Source organism: Sturnus vulgaris, chromosome 16, assembly GCF_052056855.1.
Source record: "Sturnus vulgaris isolate bStuVul1 chromosome 16, bStuVul1.hap1, whole genome shotgun sequence".
NCBI classification, from domain to species: Eukaryota; Metazoa; Chordata; class Aves; order Passeriformes; family Sturnidae; genus Sturnus; species Sturnus vulgaris.
In genome coordinates this window covers 12379252-12397044 of record NC_142258.1, presented here as the reverse complement: position 1 = coordinate 12397044, position 17793 = coordinate 12379252, and the positions used below count along the sequence as shown (strand labels likewise).

Here is a 17793-nt window from a genome sequence, read left to right as displayed (position 1 = left end):
AGCTGTTTATATCTTTATATTAGTAAAGCTATAAAGTGAATTCATCCAGGTTTTGATACAGAACATTTTTTCTTAGCAAAAAAACCTCACAAAGAAATCAGGGAACAAATCTGCATACTTAAAAGCTTTTCTGTGTTCCTCTTCAAAGCCCGTACATCTTTTGGGAAAATATTTTGAACTAATCTCATTTGACAATCTATTTATTTATTTAATTTAAATGTATGCAAAAATAGACAGGCGTGCAGCTAATCTGGGCCACCTCTGCAAAACAGGCTGCAGAGGAGCAACACTGAAGTGTGAGATATTATCAGTAATCACTCCTTCTCTTGTTAAATCGCTCGTGGTTCATGCTGGAAATCTCCCTTTATGCTTTCTTCTCATTTCTGTTGACCCTCCACTAGATCTCAGTAACTTTTGTCATCCGTGCAAAAGGCACTGCGTGTAGACTTTTAAGTTGTTATTTCAGTTCTTTGACCTGTGCTATCGTTTCGGGAGCTCACCAATCACTGAGCCCTTATGATTTTGTCTTTTTCTTTTTTTCTGGGTTCTGTAGTACAAGTCCCTTGAATTTTCACCAGTGTGTGCATTTACCAGCAACCCCGGCTGCTGCTTGTTTTTAACCCTTACCACCATCCTGTATTGAAGCTGCTGGTGCAAGGAGGAATTTCATTCTCTTTTTGGATTTATAAATCAGATCCCTCAGTTGCAGCAGTCTGTCTTGGGTTCAGTTTGTGCTGTGGTGTCAGAGTTGCCATCATCTGAAGGAGATGCACAGTAAATATGTGAGGATAAAAAAATAAATAAATATGTGAGGATAAGCCCTTCTTTCTGATCTGCACACTAAGGTGACAGGACATGCATTATTGTGTATTATTCTGTTTCTCTGTAACACAGGCTCAAAGGGTTTAAAAGCCAGGGACCTTGTCCCTTCCCAAGCCTAAGAATCATTGCTCATTTGAAAATTTAGTGCAATACATTTCCTTGCAGGTAGCTGTGCAGATTTCTATCACTTTTAGTGTGCTGTATTTTTTTATTTTTGATGAACTTTTCTAGGTATTCTCTTTAGAGATGCATAGAAATGCTCTAAGCAAAACAACCGTAGTAACCAGCACTTTCTGATGGTACTAATTCCTGGTTCTCAATACTCCTAGTAATTCATATAAAGGTTCCAGTAATTAATATTTCACATTTAAAAGTGTGTCCATTCCGTTTTTATTTTGTCCTTTTCATTTACATTATATGATGTATGTTTTGTTCTCGTTTTCTGACTTGCAGAATTCTTTAAACAGTCTCTCTCTTTTGGCATATTACACCTGGGTATTGAGTATTCTTCCCATTTTCAACTGAACTTCGCAGTATAAAAAATTTGTGTAAAATCTCAAGATTAGTATGAAGAAGCAGAGAATAAACTTTTTTTTTTTAATTGTAGCAGAACGTTATTACTTTGTGAGTTTTTATGGAAATAGAGTATTTGTATTAATAGTTTTTATTTTTTTTAAATGTTATGATTTTTAATTCTATACATTAAATGGCCATGCATAGGTACCTAAGATGCAGCATATGTAAAAAATGCAGTAGATAAACAAGAGACTTTCAAAATATGTTGGTGCAAGGTATAAACTCACAGCAGCACTTGAAATGCTTTTTCCTGGCATCACATCAATTTTTTATATAATTATAAAAAGCTTCTCAGCAATATTATTAAAATTTAAAGTAGCCAGCTTGTGTGAAAATGTAGTCTTCATTTTTTAAAGGGCTTAAAATTAATTTATTACATTGACAGATTTTTTCAGACTGCTCACTCGTTTACGTGGCAGTGCTTACCTGTTGTTTCATTTCATGTGTAACGTAGAAACATTTCGGATATTTACAGAGTAAACGAAAATTTTGATTTCTTCCCATTTTCTAGTGTCTTACCAAGTAGGATCCTGGAACAGTTTGATGACTTTTTTTTTTTTTTTTAATTCTACTGATGACAGTGGTACCAAGTTCCTTTTATTGCAAACTGAAAGTGTTTGGCTGACTAAAAATATTGTGAGGAATGCAGAGCACAGACACTAATTCAGTCTGTTGAATGGATCAGTCTTGATTAGGTGCTGGTTTTTAAATAGTTATTTCAAAAAGTAGAGAAAGTACTTTTAGTACTTTTAGTTTTAGTAAACTAGTAGTTTTTAGTTTTACTACTGTTAACCTTGTCAAAGGAAATCCGTGTTTGTTGACAGCCTAAGCAATTAAATGATGTTTGATTTATACTTTCCTCCTTCCCTGGACAAAGGAGATCTTTTCTTGGTCTGGTACTTTATACACAGACATCTGTGCTGTAGGAATCAGAGTTCATCAATGTCAGAGTTCATAATGACCAAGAAACTTTGAAGGCTTTCAGGCATTACTGATTTAGGAACTAGGGAAGTCAGAAGGGGATATATTCTCTCCGAGGGGTGCAGACCCTTGTACATCTGCTGCTGCTGCAGTTGAATGCCCCTTTCTCCCCAAAATAAGATTGCTGCAGTGACTCAAGGTGTTCTCCATCGTTGCAGATTATCACTCCCATTTCCTGTGTTCCTCACCTCCCCACAGGTGATGGGATTTGCTCAGAAGGTAACAAATATTTGTTGGGGTTTTTCCAGTCAGAGGGTTCTACAGTTGCTGACTCGTGCTTTGCCTGTAACTTTTGGTGGGTGAAATGAAAGGTGATGGCTGAAAACTGAGACTGCTCCCAATCTCTGAGAGTCCCCCAAACCCCTCTTTCTGAACATTGTCCCTCCTCCTCTTTTTCATACTTGGACAAATATCCGTAGTTTGTCCACATGACAGCACAAGCAGCTGCTTGATTCCCGAGCAGTTCCATGGTTGGCAGTTTTCCATCTGGTGGTTCAGACTGGACTATTTTGAGTTCTCACTGACCTCATGTTCAATTTTCATATTCTGAGTTAGAAGTTGAGTGCTTAAAGTTTTTACATGTCACGAAAAAGTCAAATGCAATTAAATGTCGTAGGAAAAACTGGAACAAAATCGTTGGTAAATACATTTTAAAAATACAAATTATTTGTTTTCCACATTTTGTCGTATGCTACAATTGTGGACTAAAATTACCCTAATGTATGGCAATACAGTTTTATAAGTTTTATAAACATCTAATTAATGTCTGCTTAGTCAGAGGTGTGCTTCATTTCTGTCAGTCTGCTGTTCTTTTTAATAATAGGGAATGAATTGTCAGAAATTTTGTGTATATTTAGCAGAGATTTTTTTTCAGTAGTAGCTTCAGAATGATACTTGATCAAACAAGGCAGAAAGCATGTCAACAAATGAAATTTGGGTTTTTTTCCCCCTAAAACTAGAGTAGGCAGATACAGAGAAACAGATTGAAAAAGAAAATGTGTGTGCAATAGCAATAAGATAATTTCTTCTGTCAATAGGACACTGTTTTGACAACTCTGTAGAATAAAGCTTTTGGGTCCAATATAGAGAATTGTACTTGTCTGAATTAGAAAAATGTTCTTTAGGTGAACATCTGGGAAGAAGTCTGGAGGAAAAGGAAGTAACAGACTGTAGCACAAATTTAATCTGGTTATTTAGGAGTTTAAACTCCTTTGTGGTTGCATTTCTGGTGTTTCTCCTATTTAGAGACATCCTAACACACATATAGGAGTCTGTGTCAGCTCCCATATTCAAAAGCAGATGGTATTTTATTCAGCTGACCAAAGTCTGCATGTTTTTATCCCCCAAATATGTGCAGGCACAGAGTGTGCCTTTCTCCTGTCAGTTCCAGCCTAACTTGTGCTCCTTGTGTACTCAGTGCAGCAGGACACCTTTGCAAAGGCTTTTTTTCTAAAGCAAATTAGAACCCTAAACAGATGTGAAGATGACTAAAATGATAAAGGAACAAAACCTTAGGATTTTTTAAATTGGAGTAAAGAGCAAATACAGTGCTCATATTTTTTTTTTTTTTACTAACTTTACCTACTGTCTATTTTGCAGCATTGACTTTGTATGCATTAAGTAAAGGATTGCTCTCTTCAGCGAGGACTTTCCAAAAATGCCCTAGACTAAGACAAAATGCACCACTGACTGTGGTTGAAGAGCTACAGACAGTGAGTCCAGCAGGAACTAAGCTGAAAGAATAAATGACTATGCTGAAAACATGGTCAGTGAAACACTTGAGCAGTATAGATTTTATTGCATAGGATTATTGAGTAATCAAAGTATTTAGATCCTTTTAGTTAAGAAAAATCAAACATATGAGCAGAAAAGCTGCAGGTATCTTTAGAGTCAAAGTGATCCTCATTCTTGCATTCCACTGAGACCTTGAATAAAACACGTAGCTTCATCCTCTGCATCTGACTGCCTGACCGCTGATGTTGAATAAATATGTACCTTTTATTATTAACACAGTAAAATACAAAATGATTTCATAATGGAGTATGCCGATGTGAATAGTAAGGATCTTCAAGGGTATCTGGCTCAATAAACTTGACTAATGAAGTACTGCCATTTATAAATCTACAGTCGTGATGGCTAAAATGAAAGGACTGACAGAGGTGTTGAAGGAAAACAGGATTTAAATTAGTTGTGCTAGAATCTAAGACGATTCTCAGTAGGCTGGCTTTATGTATCTATTGGAACACACACAAGTTGGCTTAAAATCATATGTGTAATAATTCATGTTGTGATGACAAAGCTAAAACTCACACTAGCATGCAAAGCATGAAGACATTCAGCAAAATCACCTTTTTTAGTGAGAAAAGAGAAATGGAACAGAAGAGAAAAGCTATTTCAGTTCAGAATATTTGACAGTGACTTTTGGTCGTCAGGTACGTTCAGTTCTGGGTTTTCTTGCCCTGCTCTGGTGTTTTGTGGAACACCATTCTGTTACTGATGTAGGGTGAGAACAAGATGATGCTCCATTATGTCCAGCACTGCAGATAGGCAAGAGAGACAGTTTTGGGTTGTAAAAGCAATGTGCATTCCTTTAGGCACAACCACACCTAAATATTTGATGAAACTGAGTTTAAGCAGGTTTAAACTGAGTTTAAACATCAAGAATATATATATATAATATCATTACTGCTTCTTGGAGCAGAATCTGTGCATTTTGTGTAAGGCAGCATGATGGGCTTGCTCTGTTCTCAAGTTGCATTATATGTTCTGTATGCTTTAATTGCCAAATCTGTTCTCCCTCCTCCCTTTAGCAAGGCGTTACACTTGTCCAATTAACCTTACCTTCGTTGTGTCCCTCTTAATAGCATTGGTTTCCATCAGAGCTTTGAATGAACTGTGTGGGTGTCTTTATCAGTGCAGGGATTTGTGTGAGCAAAGAATTGAACAAAGGCTGCACGAAATGTGGCTGGCTGAGCAGATTGGAGTCCTCCTATTGTCCCACGATTATTATCTCTGTGGAAATCCTTCCTGAGCACGGCTTCTGTGACTGGGGGGTTTAAGCTACTGCAGCTGCAGAACCTTAGCTGCTGTGGGAATGGCCTCAGCTGTGGAGCCAGAGGGATGAACAAGTCCTGAAGATTTTTCTGGGAAGTTGAGAAACCTCGTTTGTGTCTTGAGGTTGATTTCTTGATGTGTTCCTTTTGGATATTTATTCCAGTGAAGTGTCCCTGCTCGAGAAGCTGTCATAGTCCCTAAGCCAGGGTTTACTTACCTTTCACTGTAATGTGCAAGTGCCACTAGGCTGGGTTTACCTTTTATAACTAGTTAGACTGTCTCACAGTTTAATCAACAGAAGGGGATGTTTACTAATCAAGTCTGGGTAGCTGTTCACATCTTTTGATGTCTTTCCATATGGTTTCCTTTTCCCCTTCTGCTCCTGGATTGATAGTCCTTCCTTGCCAAACAGATGAATCTGTCTTTGGATCCATGTCATAGCCTAGTATGGAAATCCACCTGTTCTTACTGCAGCCAGAAAGCTCAAGTCCAACATTTCTGTGGGAATTACTGCTTTTCACATAGCTTTCCAATGCACTAGGTATATTTTTCCCCATCAGGATGGCAGTTGTGTCATGGATTGGACCCAACCAGCAGCCAAATTCCCTCTCACACTCTGCCTCAGTGGGACAGGGAGGGAGGAGAGGAACTGGAGTGACAAACTCATGAAACAGCAGGAAAACATGGGATCACTTCCTGATCACTGTCACTGACACAACAGACTTGCCTTGGAAGAAATGACATTATTTACTGCCAATTATTATTTCTGCCAATTTAGTTTTTCAATTTAATTTCTGATTCAGGTAGTGGAAAACAAAACCAAGAACCCTTTTTGTTGTCACCACAAGTTAAACTCCCACTCTTCAGCAAGGCTGTGAAGGATGTGGAGGGATTGCAGTGAGGACACAGGAGTTTCTCTCTTCAGCTCCTTCTCATTCTTGCTCTGCTCATTGTGTGTTCCTCCATGTGCACAACACAGATTTAAGTCAGCCAAATACATCAGGCTAAGTCTGGTTATTGCCATTTCAAGTTTTCTTCACAGATTGTTGTGTTTGTAGAGCTCTGTATATTTCATCTTTTGTGATGTATATATAATATACAAAGACTCCTTTTATAGGGGCAAAGCTGATGTAAGTTTGAATTTTACTTTTCAGTGAGCTTTTCCTCAAATATAATTACAGGAATTCAAGGAAGGATAAAATGTGACAACATATTTGTGAATTGCGAGATTTAACAGAGACTAAAGTAGATCTTATTATTGATGTGCTTCCTGCTTCATTAAATTCCCCTTAAGGTTTGCAGCATGGATATGGATCATTTGCAATAATAATTATGCAGTGATCGATTGATTGTGTCTGACATTGTACTTGTCACCTTGAAATGCAAAAACCATTTATTTTCGAGTGTGTGAACATTGCTCTCTAATGTTAGACACCAGCATGCACTGGTTGGTGTTAGAGAGGGATGCATTTTATAAAGTTGGGAACTTCATATTAACCTTTACCTAAAATGAGGTGCCACTTGGCATTTTACAAAAATGAAAATTGCCCAAGCGGCAATGATTTTAGATTAGAAAGCACAGCCGAAGTTCAAAGGGATTTTTCAAATTGGAATGTTTGCATTTCACTTGATTCCTGCCTGTGTGGTACCAACGTGGGGCTCTCAGTAAGTCTGTGGGGAGATGGGGTGCAGTGAGCACCCTTGATAAAACTGAGGTCTCTGCTTTTGGAACTGGGGTGTGCTCCTTGGAAAGTCTGCCTCACTGAGACACTGATTCACAGCAGTATTAATTAATTAATTAATTAATTGGAAAATCAGCAAAAAATGCTTCAACTGCAGTCATTCTCTGAGTAAAATGCTGCACACCTTTCATGTTTTGAGTGGTGTAATCTTCCTTTTATTAAGAATATTTGGAGCAATGAATGAAACTCTGTCCTTTGGGCATTCAGAATTTTGTTTCTATTGAAATTCCAGTGAAGCAGCTGGTTGGTAGCTGCAGTTAAAGTGAAGTTCATCTGCGTTTTCTCGACTAACATTAAAGCAAAAGCCAAGAGAAATGTTCCTACATATTCCACTTGGAGCTTTTGCAGAGCATCCATTGTTATGGAATAGGAACTGAAGGCCAAACATATATTTGGTGAGATGTGATTTGATTAAAAAGTGACTTTTTCAAAGCCAAAAGCTGGCTTTAGATTGCATCAACCCAAATATTTATAATTGCTTTAATTAGAGATTTAAACTTTGATTCATAGACCAAGTTTATTTGATCTTTGGATTGTTTTAATCAGGAGTTTTCAATTTAAAAAAACCCATACAGTTTAAAAAAAAACAAACTAATTTTAAAATTCTTTGGGGTGAAATGTTGTGCTGATGCTTTTTGCCCTCCAAGAGTGAACATAGGTAAGCATATACACTGGAATATGGAAATGTTTAATATATTGATTCTCATACAACCAATCTGAAGAGTAATTGCAGTGCTAATATTAAGGTGGCAACATTATTTGTACTGCTGATTTAAAAATTAGCTACTCTAGTTTTTATCATGGTATGGGTACTGAATAGACCTTACAAAACTGCTTGAAAGCTGTGACATAAGAAAAATATTAACTTTTTTTTAAGCAGTTATTTTTTACTCATCACATGTTTAAGATAACAGAAACACCTAACCTGAAGAAAGGTTTCAGCCTCACTGTTTTCAGCAATTTTACTTTTGTAGCTTGTGAGTTTGTCAGAAAATATCCCAAGTCAATGCTATGAATTTGTAGAAGAATCTGAGATAAATTGCTCCACGTGGGAACATACCCAGTATACCCCATTCTCCTGCATTAAGTCTTAATTGGAATATAGTACCACTTCTTTCTCTCAGGTATTCCATTCTCAGCCATGAGCAACCCCTAATTATAAATGCAAAGCCCAGCTGTAATTTTTTTACTTCGTTCCCATGTGCTTTATGCAGTGGGAGTGTTGAGAGAGCTGAGGGAGCTTTGCTCTGTGAGGAACACTCACAATGGCCACGATTGTTTGTCCAGCTGTACCTTCACCCTCCAGCCTTGTCTGGAAATGCAGCACCCCAGGAGCAGCAGGAGCAGGGCAGGAAGGGGGAGAAAACAAGAAATGTCACTGCAAGGGAAGGAAAATGAAGGAGAGAGAGGTCAAGGAATGAAATGAAAGGAGAATATTTAAGATCAGAACAGTCACTGTCCTTTTCAGTTAAATGTGAAGAAATCCTGTCCTCTTGACATCACTAAGGTTCAACTTCTAAAGCAACCCACAGGGGGAACTTATTTTTTGTCTTCATGTTTTTCAAATCCTATTTGCTGTCACAGAATCTGGAGTAAATCAGCAATGCTGTGAATAATAATGTCTTTACTTTGCTATGTTTTGGTTGTAGATATAGATGGCACCACCCTCTCAAATAAGGAAAATTACTTCCAACAAACATAATTTGTAAAAAAAAAAAAAAAATATATATATTTTTGGAGGCGATGGGGTGGGTCATTTAGGCTGAAAGGCAATTAAAAACTTGTTTTAGAAAAGGGTCTGTTTTACCCTCCTGGGACTTGGTTGCAGTTCTTTGAATCAGATGGTTAAGAGTCAGAGTGTTTTGGTTACTTTTTTTTCCTGCATGTCTGGCAACATGTTTGATGACTCTCTGGGCAGCAACAGGATAATAATAATAAAAGGATGCAAATTTTGATTTGCATATTGGATAATTCCTCATGAGACGTAGGACAAGTAGAAGTTAGTCTCAAGCAAAGGAAGAAAGCTGGTCTAACACAAAGACAAAATTACAAATGCTGTAGGAAAAATGTGCTGGAGACAAATGGGGAATGTGGAATTAAGTCTTGTAAAGACTAGGAAGGTAATTTAATAATACATCCAGGCCTAGCTGAGGTGGCATAAAACATCTCATTCTACAACTCACGGGTGAGGAATCCTGTGGTGTGATGCAGTGACGTGTTACTGGCACTTGTCAAAGTTCCTCATGCACTTCTGTTTCTTACTATTCATTATTAATGTGTGTGTTGAACATTTACTCTTATTTCAGAAGGTTATCATATGCTATTAATGTAAAACTACCCAGTGAAAGCAAAGATAACAATCCTGTTTTAAGTTAATATATGGATGTTCACAGCCAGTGAACAAATTCTTAATTTAAATTGGTTTATAAAAAGCAATTATAAACAGACAAGTCAAATTTATCTCTTAGCTATAAAAACCACACACAAGTGAGCCACATGTTCAATTGGAATCTTTCCTGCTGAAAAGCAAGTCTGTTCATGTCTTATTGTGTGGGACAGGGAGAAATTAATATTTACTCATGTTTTGCAGCAGTGTTTTACACACTGAAGATTTTTTTCTATGATACTACTGAAATAATATTGTTCAGTCATCTTTTAAATGAAGTGGTTCCAATTTACTTTAGAGGTATATCTTATCAGGGAACAAATTTAATAACGTTATTACAGTCAAATAAGCTAAATATGACCAAGCAATCTTGTTTCTATTCTTGTTAAATGCACGATATTTAACTGGCTAAGTATTTTAGTGTAGCTTCCCTTACAGAAAACTCAGCACACACAGTTTCCCATGTGCTGGTGTTATTTTAACCAGTCTTTTTGGTCTTGTTCCACTGACTTTGTTCAATTCAAACCCACCATTTTCCACATCAGGACAGGTCTGTGGGATAAGTTATTTTGTGTATGATTTGCTTTATGGGAATCTTGTTTTCATATATATTTTATACATGTTAATAGCTCTGTTCATTTGCAACTATTTCAGGTAAATGCCATTTCATGTAAATGAGTTTTCTTCAACATAATAGTCTCAAAAAGTAAAATTTATTGGGATTTCATTAGGGCAACTGTAGAAATTCCAGCTGTTTTGCTTAATAGTTTATCACTGAATTATGACTCTATATTGGAAAAAAAAATACTGGGCTGAATAGCCAAGATTAGCCAAGGAGCTGTAGGATAGACCTGAGAATGATTTGTCACTGTCACCTGATCACAGCACAGTATCACTTACTATTCACACTGGTTTTGCTCCGATGATTTATTGTGAATTGCTGATTTTTGAAACCACATGGGTGGCCCTAAAGAACCCGAATGTGACATGAGGGGTGGACACTGCGTTTGGAAATCACACTGGAGAAGTTTATCCTTGCTTTCTTTAACTCTCCCTCGTCCCTATTCAGGAAGAATTCCAGACACAAAGCTGGAAAGGGAGTCTGGCTGTGTGGGGTTCCTCGTGGGGCTGTGTTGAGGTGGGAGGCAGAACAGAGTCAATCCCAGCAGTGCAGGCACAGCACCAAGGTTTCCTCCTTCTCCCACCCTGCCCCTGTGGGGCTGCTGGAGGTGGCACAGCCTGGGAGGGGACAGAGCTGGGCACGTCCAGCCTGGGCTGGTCAAAGGTGCATTTATGGTCATCAATAAAAGTGGGATTAACCTGGCTTCGCTTTCCTAACCTGGCCCTTTTCCACCAAGGAGGAAATCCTGAGCCTCGCTCCACACTTTCATTGCTTCTCAGCCAGCAAGTCAATTCTTCACCCTTCCTGTAGTCATTTTCATCTCAGATTTTGGAGATTCTGCTGGGTGATCACTGCCATCCTTTTCAGTTTTTAGGAGTCATCCCCAGTGCTTGGAGTCCAACGTGATGATTCCATTATTTTGGTATTCATATCCAGTTTTTTGTCAGGATGCCAAACTACCCTCTGAGAAGCTCAGGTCACAAATTGGGAAAAATATTTTCAAATTGGTTAGATCTTTGACTCTAAATGAAATGTAGTATAATGTAATTTAAGGTTGTAATTAAAGCATGTAAGTTTTGCAGAATGTTTTCTTATGTTTTAAAAAACCCTTGCAAGCAACAGAGACTGCTCTTCCAAAATTCAAAATGCAAAGTGCCCAAAATGGATGGTACTCACCCATGTGAATTAAGAAGTGCTTTGAAATAATATATTGTTTCTCCCTTGTAGATTACAACCTGGTTAAGAATAATGATTTTTATATTCAGTAATACATCTAGATCCACTTGTAATTCTTAAGTTACATGTAGTACTCCAGGAAAATAAATATTTCATTACCAGGTGTCAGACTTATGGGCTAATTAACATTTCAGGAATGAAAGAAGTAGTGTCATTAGCTCTACTCATAGAACTATGAAGGGTGTTGTTCCTCACTACTCCTGTGGAATTCCTGCAATGGAACTGAATAGACAGAATTATTAACAGTTAAATGTTGGTGTTGAATGAGAGGAGTCCAATTTATGATGAGATTGCAGAACACAGAGAACTTCCATAAAGCCACTTCAGGACATGGAGCAAGGAGTCAGGAGTGAATATGTGGGAAGTCCCTGAATGCCAAGAGCATTTTTCAGACCAGTAACCAAAATAATATCTGATCTCTTTTGGTGACAAGGAGGAGCCCTGGCAGTGTATGAGACTGAGATGTCTGAGTGTCAGCTTATGTGAAATGTTTTTATCTTTTGAGGAAAGGGCTTGCAACTAAAGCACCTAGAGTCTCACTCCAAAAGGGCAATACTCCCAAGTCTAAATATTTAATGCTTGTTTTTTAGCCTTCATCTGTTTGTTTATTTGTTTGCTTGCAGCCAACTAGTGTTGCAGGAATTGTCTAGGAAAGATTGAGGGGAAGGCACATGGGAGGAAAATGACACAAAATTCAGGACTTGAATTAGGCTCTCTAGTAGAAAGTTGGCTTTCCAAGTCCATAATAAAGTTCAAGGTAGCAATATTTTTGTCCTGCTATCTCCTACGAGACAGGTGTGGAAGCCTTGTTACAATATAAAGCACAGTGCTGAACTGTTTAGTGACTGATTTGGACAGTTTAGTATCCAACATGGCTGTTAGGGCAAAATTAGCTACAGCAGTGAAATACCCAAGTAAAAGACTCCAGACTTAGCTGGGCTAGAGACTGGGCTCTTCCCAGTGAACCCAGATGTGATTTAGCCTGGAGAGGTTAAAAAAGGGCAATTCTAGCCTTTCATTTGGAGATTTTCTGCCACATTTTGAATGTTGTGCAAATCTGTCAATGGCATTTACTGTCTGTCTTCCCAGCTGGGGTATATTGTACATGGAAAACAGAGATTTTCAGAGACAAAGTTCCAGGAATCTTCCCTGGAGTTTTTTGCAAGAGGATGGTTAGTTCCGTCCAGAGATCCACTGTGAGCAATTTTTTTAATGGCAGCTATTGCAGTTTAATAATTGCATAATTAGAGCACAGACCAGTCACTATGCAAAGTCATTTATAAAAGCTTGCATTCTGTATAATAACAGGTATCAATGCAGGTTTGATTTTTTATTTTTTTTTTTGGTGGGTTATGTTTTGGTTTGTTGGTTTGTTTTTTTAATTTGTTTTTTAACTCAGAGCATTGTGGCTTCAGCTTTTACCAGAGTATCATTTGGATTATTTCAAGCAAGCAAAATATTGGATAGGTCTTCTCAGTTTGTTACAGAATAATTTGTTTTCCATTGACAAAAACATATAGAAAGCTTTATTTCCATCGATGTAAACAATCATTAATAATAGGGACAAGTATTGGATTATTCTGGATACATCAGTTCTTCCAGGAGTACCTTACAACAGGCATATTTCAGAAAGAACTACGTTTCAAATAGAAATCCAGTAGCTTTAAATATTTCAGACTGGAGGGAAAAGAATGATCAGCCTAAAAAAGGAGCTCAAAAGAAAATTTCATCTAAGCATTAAGGCTTTGTATTTGACTATAATAAAAAGTACCTGAAATGCTTATCACTGGTCATTCTAAAGGGTTAAAGTATTTGCAGCCAAAACCTGCATTATGCAAAGCAATTTATTAATTTAAATGTATTTCTATGTGATAACAGGGCAGTGAGGCATATTTCTCTGATCTGCTGAGCATAATAAGTGTATGAAGTATCTATTCCACAGTGTCTTTGGACTTCACAGTAGCAGTCCCGTTTTGAAATACTGTGGCTAATCTAAAACTATACAGCTGAACAGAAAAACAAAACCAGTCCCAAATATGAATAAATGATTTGCTACTTAATATGTCAGTGTTTTTTGTCAGGTTGATAACATTAGGCTCAGCTGCATTCAATTCTAAAGCCTGCAATATTTGAAGCCTGATATTGTGCCTCACTAAATTTAATACATGGACCTCAGTAATAGAGGAAATCACTTTAGCACTTGGCAGTTTGTAATGCTGTATAAAATTGACTGCCCTGCAAACACAATAGCGATAATAAAAATTGTGGTCAGTAGGGGGGTGTAATGCATTTTCCAGCTTCAGCAAAGGTCCAGAGGAGATTTATTGAGATTTTGCTGTTTGGGTGAGGATCAATAGAGCTTCGTTAATAATTTGTTGTAAGGGCACCCTTCAGGGATATGACATTTTACTTTAAAACTTTGATAATTTTGAAAGAATGCCTGGTGATAACAATGTCAAGTCCCTGTGTTTCGTGGGCATGGATTTTTGCATTCAGCTTGTGGGAGCATTTAGTTTCCCAGCAATTACATTTGGAATCATTCAATATATGAAGCAGGCCAGTATTGATAACAAGATTTCACATGTTCTGATTTAACTCTTAAGAAAGAATCCCAAACACAAGTCCTCCATTTTGTCTTTTGTTTTCTTCTGTAAGCAGAGAAGATTTCAAAGTCAGTCTGTGATCTCTTAGTGGAAGATGGTTTTCATGAATGATCTACAACTGCACTCTTATTTTCATGACTGTAGAACTGGAAGGTTTCATGAGAACTTCTCCCTTTACCTTCCTAGTGCTGGCAGCAGTGCATAATAACTATTAGGTTGTCTCAGATATCTGTCCCTTTATATTTTCCTAAAAGAAATTTCACTTTGTGTGCTAAGCTAGCCTTCCTTTTCTGCCAGCAGCTTTTGATGGACACTGCTGTTTGTAAGGAAACAGAGATTTGTCAGCACTTGCACTTGGAGCACAGGGACAGGGTACAGCAGAAGGATTTATTTCCAATGAGCATGCACAAAGTAAGATTTATGACTTTTGCAGCCCCAGTGACGTTCCTTACACAGTTGCCGAGCTACAGCAAATTAAAGGATCCAGGAATACTGAGGGGTGTGTTTTTGTAATGAGGGAAAAGAGACAGAAGCAATAAGAAGATAATTAAGGTAACAACTTGTGAAAAATTAAAGTGTTTCTGTCTTTCATTTTTGAATCTCTGAGCATAAACTTTGTAGTTGTTAATTTAATTGCTGATGTTCTCTGTATCCCCGAAGAATATTAAGGATTAATCATCTGGTTCATTCCAACAAGAGATAAGGCCTAAGTGAATTGAAATTTTACCAATTTAACCCTCTCTCCCTCCTAATATGACATGATTAACATTCTTCAATTAACAGCACATAATTATTCTAAAGGCCTCATTGCACTTACTCCATTTTTCAGTTTCAGGTTGCCCTTTGCAGGTATTTGAAAACTGAATAAAAGGCAGGCTATATTTTTATTCTGTATTATGTCACCTCAGTTCAGCCGAAGTACAAGAATTGAGACTTTTAACTTTTACTTCTTTTGCACCTTTTTTTCCCCTAATGATCTCTATGTCCTGAAAATCAGTTCTGTTAGCTAAACATTTTCTTTAAGGCCCCTCTTTTAAGGACAGACAAGTATTTCTTTTCCAACTTTTGCCAATCAGAATAAATTTTCTTAATATTATTATCAGAATACTGATTTACAGAACTAGCAATTTTATTGAGCCGTAGAATGCAGAGCTTTTCATTTAAATATTAGTGCATAATGTATTGTTTATTTTTTAAAAATAAAAGATAATGACATTATTTACATTTCAAGACTTTGGTTTCCAGCAACACTCAGTAAAAATGCAGCACTTTTATGCAACCTGGTATTTACTGAAGTGCTTTCCAGCATCTTTCACTGGGCAAATAGTGCAGAGTTGCCTTGTGTCTCGTGGATAATCAAATAGCTCTTAGTGGGAAAACATCATTAATTTATGGTAAAATCAGACAAAACAAAACTAGATAGGAAGAAAATACGTCTGTTTTCCTTCTGAAGGCAAGGAGGCAAGGGAAATTTACTGATTTGTAGAGTTATAGTTCTAGATTTTCAGATTTATAGCACTAGACATGAAAACATTACTGTTTTCTTTTTAAAACTTTTAAAAGCAAAATGGTTTTGCCTCGCTACCTAATGCTTAAAACATTCCATATTTTTTTTCCTCTTTATGGCCTGTGAGCCTTTAAAGAGCAACAATTTTCCATTAAAGTTTTAATGGAGCAGATGCATGGTAACCATGAGTATTCCTGCTGTATTTGTTGGGATTGTGTCCTGTGAAAATCTGGGATATTTCATGTAGGGACATGAGGAGTCCATTAAAAGACTGGAGCTCTCCAGTTGTACCCACTCCCAGGCACCAGCCTGAAGTGACAATGCTTTCTCCTGCACATCAATCAAAACTGCATCAGGGAAGAAATTAATCAAATTCATGTTCTTTCCTGCATTAAAGTTGCAAGACTTTATTGAAAACTACTAAAATCAACTATGATATACAGAGCTACAGAAGAGGGAGAAATCCAACTTGCTAGAAAATACAATTAAGGATGATTGAGATATAGATATATGATCAGGGAGACAGTTATGGGTGTGTGCACATATGTATATGTTTATATATATGTGTACTAATTTAAAAGACATCCAGGTTTTTCTCTTTCAGAAACAAGCAAAACAAACATCAGCTTCTCTACTTTTGTAAAAAAGAGACTGACATCATTAGGGAACTGAAACATGCTGTCTTTTCATGGGTCAGAAAAATTGCTTCCCAACAATTAAACATAGTCATTACTTTTTGTTATTTCTAGAAGTTCATGTTCACTTGATGGTCATGACAGGCAGGGAAAGGATGCCCACAGACAGCAATGGTTCTCTCCACTGCTGCATTTTTAAAAATGTGTCAGGCCTGAATTGTTTGAAATTTTGCTCAAGAAGAATACTACTACCAGTGGAATAATCAGCAAGTGAAATGATTTCAACCCCAGGCACTACCTGTCCTTGCAATTTTCTGCCCTGGGTCCATCCTTCCAGCAGGCAGGCAGGAGTCTTGGAATATTAATGTTAAATGTAAGGAGTGCCTTGGACACTGCTGTTGGTGGCCCTGTGTGTGCAGTTGTGCTTTCTGAGGTCAGGGTGTGCTCAGGGAGTTGGGCTGAGGAGCACTGGTAGCATTCCAGGGAATACCTTAAATCAGGATGGCAATTAACACCTGCACAGCCAGCACCTCCTTCCCTTTCCTGCTCCCTCTGCAATGGATGCAGCAAAACAAGAAGCAACCTTTTTTTTCCTATTTTTTTCACTTACATTCTGCATTGGGGCTCACCACCTCTTTAGCCCTTGTTTAGGAGCACTGATGAGCAGCACTTCTTAAAATGAGCACGGGACCTCTGCCACAAAATTCCCTCCTTGTGTTTCAAAACCTTTTTCAGAATCTTTCCTTCAGTTTAACCAAATCTGATTCTTTTTTTTAATTAACAAAGGAATGTCTTTTCTCAGTTAAAGTGAAAACAATTCTTTTGTTTAATCAAAGAATGGCAGAGACGTTTCACTCATTTTGACAGCTGTGATACAGAGGATGTGACCCTAGCCAAGGCAGTGATAACTGTATTTAAAAATCAGCCAATATTATAGGAGTAACTAGGATGAAAGAGAGACCCTTATTTAAAATAAATTAGTATGAAGAATGAATTAGGAACTTCCATCATTGTTCTGCAGCAGAAGGCATATGAGCACTTGTGATGTGCACAAGGAGAAATAACTTCAGAGGAGAATAACTTCTGATTTTGTTGTGTGGTTCTTTTTGTTTATTTGTTCCATAGTTAGGTTTAGTTTTTCAGATTTATCAACGAAAAGCCATAGGAAGACCACTAAATCACAGACTTAATTGCAGTTTCTTCCTCTGTGAGCTTTTGGGGAGCCAGGTGCTCCGTGGTGTGAGCAGTGCTGAATGTACTCATTAGCAAGGCAGCTGAGGGCAGCATCCCAGGGGGCTGCTCCTGGCCTGCAGCCCCCACCAACACCCACAGCCACTGCATCCTTGGTTATTTACACTTTATTTTACCTCTTACAGCAGGACTAGCCTTCCCTGTTTGCTGCCATGCTGTGTTACTCTAATGCATGAAGGCAACTGCTTTGCTCTGGGAGGATTGCTGAAAATTTTCATCATAGAGGCAGCCTCTGAGGTTTGGTTTAATTTATTCTGAGAAACTCTACAGAGAAATCTACTAGTTAGTGAAAAAAACCCAGTTATTGTTTGTTCTGTAATGTACTGTGTGCTGGGGGAAAAGAGTGAAAAATCCTGTACTGTTCAACTGTTTAGCTAC

The 17793-nt window shown here is 37.6% G+C and overlaps 1 protein-coding gene across 29 annotated transcripts in view; it reads left to right on the top strand.

Moving 5' to 3' along the window:
* Positions 1-17793, top strand: part of RBFOX1 (RNA binding fox-1 homolog 1) — a 1116721-nt gene that overhangs the window by 776759 nt on the left and 322169 nt on the right. The gene's annotated exons all lie outside the window — the stretch shown is intronic.